Below are 8236 nucleotides of genomic sequence, written 5' to 3'. Positions count from 1 at the left end.
TGCCAATCTAAACAGGCGTTTTTATTGTTTTCTAATCTTCTCAGAGTTTTAGAGAACCGTGGCTTTTGGGAGTTTGCGCGGAAGTGGGATTTAGGAATAAACCTGTCAGTCAATTCATTGACCTTGTCCTTAAGCAGTGTCCGGTTTTCTTCGACGGACGGGGAATAGAAACTAGTTTCCAAACGGGATAAGGATGTGTTAAGCTCCAAATTGATTGCTTCATTATTCCCCTTGTCGTACAGCCGAATGGTTTCCTGGGTGGTTTCACGAATTAACGGTTTAAATGCAAATTCGGTATGGATAACCTGATGGTCACTTATTTCGGGGAGATAAGTAATCGAGACCATGCTCTCAGGATGACTGGTTAGTATTAGGTTCAAAATATTTTCACACTGTTGTGTTACGCGGGTTGGTGCAGTTACCATTTGTGAAAGGTTAAAATTTAAGCAAAGGCCCAGGAAACCCCCGGCTTCGCCTTGGGCCTGTGACGGCATGGTTTGGTTAAGCCAATTATAACCCGGAAAATTAAAATCACCGAACAAAACTACGGGGGCATTGGGATACTTTTTTATAACTTTGTTTAATACGTCATTAAAGGGACACTGAAGTGAATTTGTCAAGCTCCCGTTTTTGCTTGCACTGCGTAGACTGGCTCAAATTAGCACACTTTTCATCGTTTATCCGGTTGACAAATCCGTAATCATTTTACAAAGCGCGAAAGAAGAAAAACTACCATGCCCGGTTTGCGGCGCCCGCACTAACTATCAACCTGTGACGTTGGGAGGAGCGGGCACCGTGATTGGACGATGCCCAAGGTGAGCAACCAAACAAGTTTCGGTTTCGGTTTCGGTTCTGTAAAACACAACCGGTGGCGTTGTTGGGTGGGCATTCTCAATAACTCAGTAATCATCGTTCCGCGCTTCTGCCATGTTGTCAGCTGCACAAATGCATAAAGATAAGACTCCCAGGACGGCTTGGAATCGTAGCATTCACTAGCCGAGACCTACGCAGTGCATGAACGCCCTGCGCGTACCCGTAGACGCCCAAATGTCATGCGCTTTTCTCCCATATTTGGAGCTTGCCTCCGTCATGCCTGTATCGTAAAAGCGTGTTCGCACCAGGCCAAGGGTCTGTTCATTCTGGCCTGTGCCCACTGCCTGCAAGAGTCGGTGCTTATGGCAACAGCACGCCAACGAGAATTCGCTAGCGCCAGTGACAGCTTGCGCGCGTTTTGTGAACTAGGTCGTGGAGCCATGAACATTGCGGCCCAAAAAAAGGTGAACTTATTATAGAAAACATCGGCGGAAAACGAAAAAGTTAACTTACAAAAAAAAAGCACGTACCCGCAGGGATTCGAACTCGTAACTTGCAAAATACTTGCGGTGACATACCTAGCGCCTCAGCCCAATCGACCACGGAGCGGGCTCCGCTGCCATTGGTAATATAGGGTATATATTGTAAACCAGTTTACACTTTTAATTAGTTTTGGCATTTAGAGCAGCTTAGGTGACCATTTGTTGTATTGCGCTCGTGCAGTAAGCGTCGCCCGAGTTTCCACAAAGCTCACGTCTACCAATTGCATTTCGTAGACGGAAAAGCGTTCGCAGATGCGTAGTCGTGCTGCTGACCGCTGTGCTTGTTCGCCCAGCGCAAAAAAGTGCTTCCCGCACCCTAGTTTACGCTGTACGGTAAAAATATCAGTTGATTTTATTTCCTTAGTACCTATATTGACTTCGCTGACTCTTCTCCCGCCTTCAAGAGGCCTTATATTTTCCTACTGGCGTACCAGTCAGCAAAGCGTCGCATGTGCGCTTGTGCAGCGCTTGTGTGAAGCGACCTTGACTTGGAGCTAGATACAGTGTACAAACTAACCAAGTAAAGAAAGGCAGATTCTTCCATTCACAAACGTGTCCTGGCTTCGTTTCAACTGAGCAAACGAATCGCGACGACCCGTCGGCGGCCGGCGGACTAAACCACTGGGCCGATTGACTCGGTCGGAAGGTCGGTGAGCCGTGCAGTAGCGCAGCCAATTGCCAGCTCATCCCCTCCTGACGTCACACGAAAACGCCGCAGAAAATGGGCGAGCGTAAAGAGAGGAGGACAGCATTTTCGAATTAATTTTTATACTAAATAAAATCGCGTAAACGCGCCCAGAGTGGTCGAAACAGGGCCTGGGGACTCCGGACTACAATTTGCGCAAGTAATCCGGCAATGTTTACATATTACTTCAGTGTCCCTTTAAGGTTATTAGGAAAGTCAGGACAGCTATTCGGGGGCCTGTAACGGACGCCATGTAATATTGACTGGGGCTTAGCAGAACAAACAATCCAAATTATTTCAATGTCAGATAACAGGTTAATTAACGAGCAGTATATTTTTGTTTTCTGGCAATAAGAACCCCTCCTCCACTCTTATCTTTCCGATCCTTCCGAAATAGTTGAAAATTAGGCAGATCGGCTAAGACCTCGTTATCAGAGACACTGTCACTTAACCATGTTTTGTTTAATCTAATAAAGTCGCTGTTGGGTGACAAAACCAGATTAGGAACATGTTCACACTTCGAAATGATACTTCTAATGACAGTAATGATCACGGAAAACGAAAAAGCTGATTTGGGGACAATATGGGGGGAGGTTGGATTTGGTCGAGGACGGGTGATTGCTATTTGAATTCTTCCACTGACTTCGATGACTCGTCAAAGATGTAGCGTTTAGTTCCGAGAAGAAGGTTTTTGAAGCGCACAATGAAATCTGTTGACTTAGTTCTTGCAAAAGCAATTAGATGTTAGCGCGCATGACGCACGGCAGGGGAGAAGTCCCCACCCACGCCGAAGTCTGTGTCCTTGAATTTGCGGCCGTTGGAAAGGATAAGTTCTTTGGTCTTAGATGGTTGAAACTTTACAATAACGGGTCGAATGCGTTCTTCTGAAAAGCGCCCGAGGTGGTACGAACGCTCAATTTCTGAGGGAGGAATTGTAGTTTGAGTGTGTCGGAGCAGTGACGAATGATTATTTCTTCCGAGTCCGAAAATGTTTCAGTTTTAGTAGTGTCAGGAATGCTATAAAATATAAGACTGTTTCGGCGCGAGCGGTTCTCGCTGTCGTCTACACGGGAATCCAGATTACAAATTTTTTCAGTAATTTCGATTGGGAGTGTCTTTAGGCCATCTAGCTCTGTGCGCATGGACGAAAGGGCAGTGCAATGTTTTTCAAAGTCAGTGATGCGTTTGCACAAATCTGTTATCGTTACGTCCGTTGTTGTTGGTTGGTTTTTAATATCCTGAATGTCGCAAATGAGCTTATCCTGTCCGGCACATTGCTTTTGCAATTCAGTAAGCAGGTCTTCAGCAGTGGGAGGCCCAGGGTTAGTTTCGACATCCCCCGCCAAAACCAAAAAAGAGCGTATGACCTGAGCACACTCGACAAAGATCACGACGCAGCACCCTGGGCTCGGCAGCTGAACTAAAAAATAATTACACAATTTCTTAGCAAGAAAAGCACTTCTGTTACTGACCTGCATTATGAAGGCAAACGTATTAGGCTACGCGTTCGCACAGCTACCGAGCCCACAATAAGGTGCGGACAGGGGTGGTTGTTTTGTAGTCGTGGCTGCAGATGATGTCTGTCTTGATGGGGGAGTCCACGTGTGGTCGAAGGTCAAGGTTTGCAGTGGCGGTGCTGCTGCTAGATGCGGTGCGATGGTAGTGGGATTCAAGTTCGAAATGCCGTTGTGGAAGGGGGCGGGAATTGTTGACGGTCCGATGAAGCAAGGCATGAGAAACAGCAGGAACAACTTTGAAGCACCGTGAGTGCCTGCATGATGAAGGAAAAACGGATTAAGCTGCGAGTTCGCACAGCTACCGAGCCCATGTTAATGAAAGTTCGAAAAAAATGCGCGCCAATCCATCCTGCGAAGGTCCTTGGAAAGTGTAAACGACACCCACAACAATTACCCATGCGACTTCTCTTGAATTCACGCACGTGACTCTACAAAAAGTGAAACCCGAAAAAAAAAGCACTTAACCACAGCCGTTATTACTTTAAAGAGGTATTCTTTTCTATGGTTAAATCAATGTTTAAATTATGAACGGCGGTTGGTTGGTAAAGCACATAACTGAAAACTTTATTTATAATATTAAGGGAAGCTCAAACCCGATGTTAGATGGTCTTAGACGATGTTAGACTAAGATGGGTTTAGACGAAGACGGCATTCGCTACGCCTGATGGCCTCTACGAGTTCACCCTGATGCCGTTCGGGCTGTGCAATGCTCCGGCCACGTTCGAACGGATGATGGATACAGTTCTCCATGGCCTAAAATGGAAAACGTGCTTCTGCTATCTTGACGATATTGTCATCTTCTCGTCCACGTTCTCCGAGCACCTCAAGCGCCTGTAAGAAGCATTAACGTGCCTTTCTCGCGCTGGGCTTCAGCTTACAGCAATGAAATGCTGCCTTGCAAGTGAGACTATTTATTGAGGAATTGGGCAATGTGGTCAACAAAGTGGGCATACAACCTAATCCTGGCAAGATCGCCGCGGTTGTCGATTTCCCTCGTCCGCTCCACTTAAAAGATCTACGGAGCATTGTCGGCTGGGACTCTTACTTCCGTCGCTTCGCGCGTAACTTCGCGGTCATCGCTTCTACTCTACACAAGCTTGGCACGCCCTACGAGTGGTCGAATAAATTTGAAACAGCCTTTCAAGCTCTTAAGGACGCTCTCACGTCTCGACCGGTTCTGCGCCACTTCGACGAAAACAGCCGCACAATACTCCACACGGACTCCAGCGGTCATGGACTTGGCGCTGTCCTTCTCCAGCGGGACGCCCAGAATAAGGAAAGAATAGTTGCCTATGCCAGTCGTTCACTGACAAGTGCTGAACAAAACTACACCATCACGGAGAAAGAGTGTCTGGCAGTGGTGTGGGCTGTTCAAAAATTCCTCTCATACCTTTATGTCCGCCACTTCATTATCGTAACTGACCACCACGCTCTGTGCTGGTTGTCTTCCCTCAATAACTCGTCTGGACGCCAAGGCTGCTGGGTTCTCCTCCTCCAGCAGGATGACTTCGTCAGCTTTTGTCCTCTCGAGAGTTACTTACGTCACCCCCCTGTCTTCTTCCCGACAAGGAAGACATAGAGATGCTTTATATAATGATTAGAAAGGCGGTCGAGCAGGCCATTGGTCTTCTCATGAGTTCGTCCACACAAAGGCTGCTTAGCACGGGGCTCCACAACACTGTGGAAGAGCTGATAACACGCCATCTTTCTAACCAGAAGGTCCGACTCAGAACTGCGAAGGGTAACCGCATGCTTCACCAGATTGGCTGGGCAGCCGAGAATGTCACTCCGCTTGACGTACTCCCGGACTTTTAGCGACTAAAAGTAAATATGCTCCCTTTGCTTAGAAATATGAACCCCTCACATGGCGAGGTTCACCGAAAAGCACGGGCTCAAGCGCTAAACACCCTCGGTGGGGATCATGAAGTTATCTACACAGACGCCTCCAAACATCGCGGGCAGCAATACGCCATTATCGTGGCTACCTCCAGAACTTACCTCCTTGCGTGTACCTCGCTTTGGACCCAAAAATTGCGGCAGAAGAAGAGGCAGCCATCACCTAGGCTATCGCTTAACCAGGGGTTCGGAGGGTAGTCACCGATTCCCAGCAACCCTATTGGAATTACCAGTTGGGTTGGGTGTCCTGACCTGCACTGCACGTGCTAAAAAATCCCTCACCAAACGGTTCCATTCAGATCATCTGGACAACCCCTCACGCTTCAAAGGAGTGCAACAAATACGCCCACTCAACAAGCCTACACTATTACCTCCCGTGCTATGGAGCTGCACGAGGACAGTCACCCGCTTGTCACGTTCAGGGCAATAACCCAGCAGTATCGCCTTCTGAGACACACCGTACCTTCGCCTGACCTTTCCAGAGAACACGAAACTACCCTAGGGCTCATACAATCCGCGCTCCTTGCCATAGACTACGCGTCTTCACTTAATGTATCTGAATCGCTACGACGCTGAATGTAAATTTTGCTCAGAAGCAGGAACACTCCGCCCCGTTTTCGGGGTGTGCGACGTAAGCCCTGTGCACCCTCCTCTCTTTCCGTCAACTACCCAACAAGAGCAATAGGAGATGCTGCTGTCCAGGCCCTCTATACCTACCTAGCTTCAGCGTGTGGACAGAACACATGCCGCACGGAGTGCATATCGGCCCCACAGAAGGAGGAATCACTCCCCAGGGCTGCACTCCGGGCCGTTCAGGAATCTGAACAGAAGTATTTCTTCCTCCTCCTCTTTCGCTGCCGCAAATCTCGTCGCCTCCGTCCCCGACGCAGAGACGGAGAAGACAGATCGTCTAACACCGGGTTGGAGCTTACTTTATTTTATAAAAAAACTTTCCACTCCTGTGCTACACCAATACAACTCAACCAAACACCGTTCATGTTTCATGCATAGGTTTAACCTTAACAAGAATATCGCTTTGAAGTAATAAATGGTGTGGTTAAGTGCATTTCACTTCTCTCTGGTTTTGCTATTTATAGAGCGATGTGAGTGAATTTAAGTGACGTCGCATGGGTAATAATTATGGGTGCCGTTTACAGCTTTGCTTTCCAAACACATTCACGGGGTAGATTGGCGCAATTTTTTTTCTCCGCTCCTGTTTCGCCCGACGCACCAACTCATGAGCAGTATATTTCACGGCTCGCATATTGGCGAGAACAAGCACGCTTGCACACTGAAGCTCATCAGCAAGTCAGGAAGACAAGATACGACTCGACACATCGCTCCGTTCGTTGTCACCCTGGTGATGAAGTGCTCCTCTGGACCCCCGAACGGAAGTACGGTCTTTGTGAGACGTTCCTTCAGCATTTCTTCGGCATTTACGTCATCCTGGAAGAGACTTCCCCAATAACTACCGCATAGCACCGACAGTTCCCGTAACAGACCGTCAGCGCCGTGGCGTCAAAATAGTTCATGTATCTCGCCTCAAGCCCTTCAGACGCCGGACTCCAGAGTGAGTCGCGGCCAGGCAGCCGCCTCCGCATGAAGGGGGGGGGGGGGGCGGAGGTGGGGAGAGTGTGAGCATCCTTGGTCAATCTACTGGCACCAGTTGGCACAGTCGCTCTTGATGTGGGATCTTCGGACTGCCATCAGTGCTTCCTCTTCGTCTGTATATTGTTATCATCATTAGCGAACCTGCTCTAGCACGTCGTGCTTATTGGCCTCGAGGACATACCGTGGCGCCACCTACGAGTGACGTCACTTGTAGGACGCCGAATCGTGTTGTCGGCTGCTACAGCAGATTTCCCGTGCGTATGCGGAAGCGTGTTTTTTTCTTGTGGGCACCGTCTCGCGCGCTCCTTGTGGATTTGATGCAAATTACTAAAAAAGTTGTCTGTAAACCAAATAATTTGGGCAAGCCATCAGTTCCCGGCGACACCGCCGCGTTTAGGTAGTTGCTACCATCGCGACCCACAGCTCTTACATACGCAGCCAGCTAACACGATGCAACTGATGCCGAGAAAAGTACGCTGTAAATTCATAATGAAATACTTGTGACGGGACATGTGTATGCAAGCAAACACCTTGTAACAGCGACGAAAAAGCGTCGCTCACTTATGATCTCACCACGCGAACTGCTCGTATTGCCCGGTAAATGAATGACGCGAGAACGGTGATCAGATTGCTTCGCCGCAAATGCTTAAAAGTATTGTTATGGTCTGCAGTTTGGCTTAGTAAGTGCCTATTTCCCCTACGATGTTTTTATAGTTCTGCCCGGATTTGATTAACGATCACTGCCGCAGCCTGAACTCTGCACGGCTCATGTTTACTTTTCGCGACTTGTCCGCAATGTATGAACGGTATGAACGCGAGTTTTTAACGCCTTCGAGCGGGTTCGGACAAGGCTATATTTAGTTTTCATTAGGTGCTCGGAGGGGTAATTTATAATTGTAGCGTGTTTTGTATGTTTACAGTAAGCCGGCATTTCTCAAGCATCAATTTTGAAACTCACGACTGCTCACAGAAGGCGAGGCTGCGTACGAGGAGAAACACGTCGTTAATGATTTCGGGTAATGCGGATATGTAGAATAGGAGAACCGAGCGTTGGGGGCCCCCAAGAAGTTAGAGGAACCCAAATGCAACACGCGCGTGCGCGACGGGAGGGCCTTCGCCAACAGCTCGCAGCCGGCTTCGGATTCACGTAATCGGATATTTCATCGCCGTTA

General features: G+C 48.4%; 1 pseudogene; it reads right to left on the bottom strand.

The window, feature by feature from the left end:
• Positions 1 to 2661: 2661 nt before the first annotated feature.
• LOC144163765 (uncharacterized) lies at positions 2662 to 5613 on the bottom strand (annotated as a pseudogene).
• Positions 5614 to 8236: the final 2623 nt, after the last annotated feature.

Source organism: Haemaphysalis longicornis, unplaced genomic scaffold, assembly GCF_048455015.1.
Source record: "Haemaphysalis longicornis isolate Haplotype H1 unplaced genomic scaffold, Haemaphysalis longicornis Haplotype H1 scaffold_13, whole genome shotgun sequence".
In the NCBI taxonomy this organism is placed as follows: Eukaryota; Metazoa; Arthropoda; class Arachnida; order Ixodida; family Ixodidae; genus Haemaphysalis; species Haemaphysalis longicornis.
Note: the sequence above shows the minus strand (reverse complement) of the source record. Positions and strands in the feature narration are given on the sequence as shown.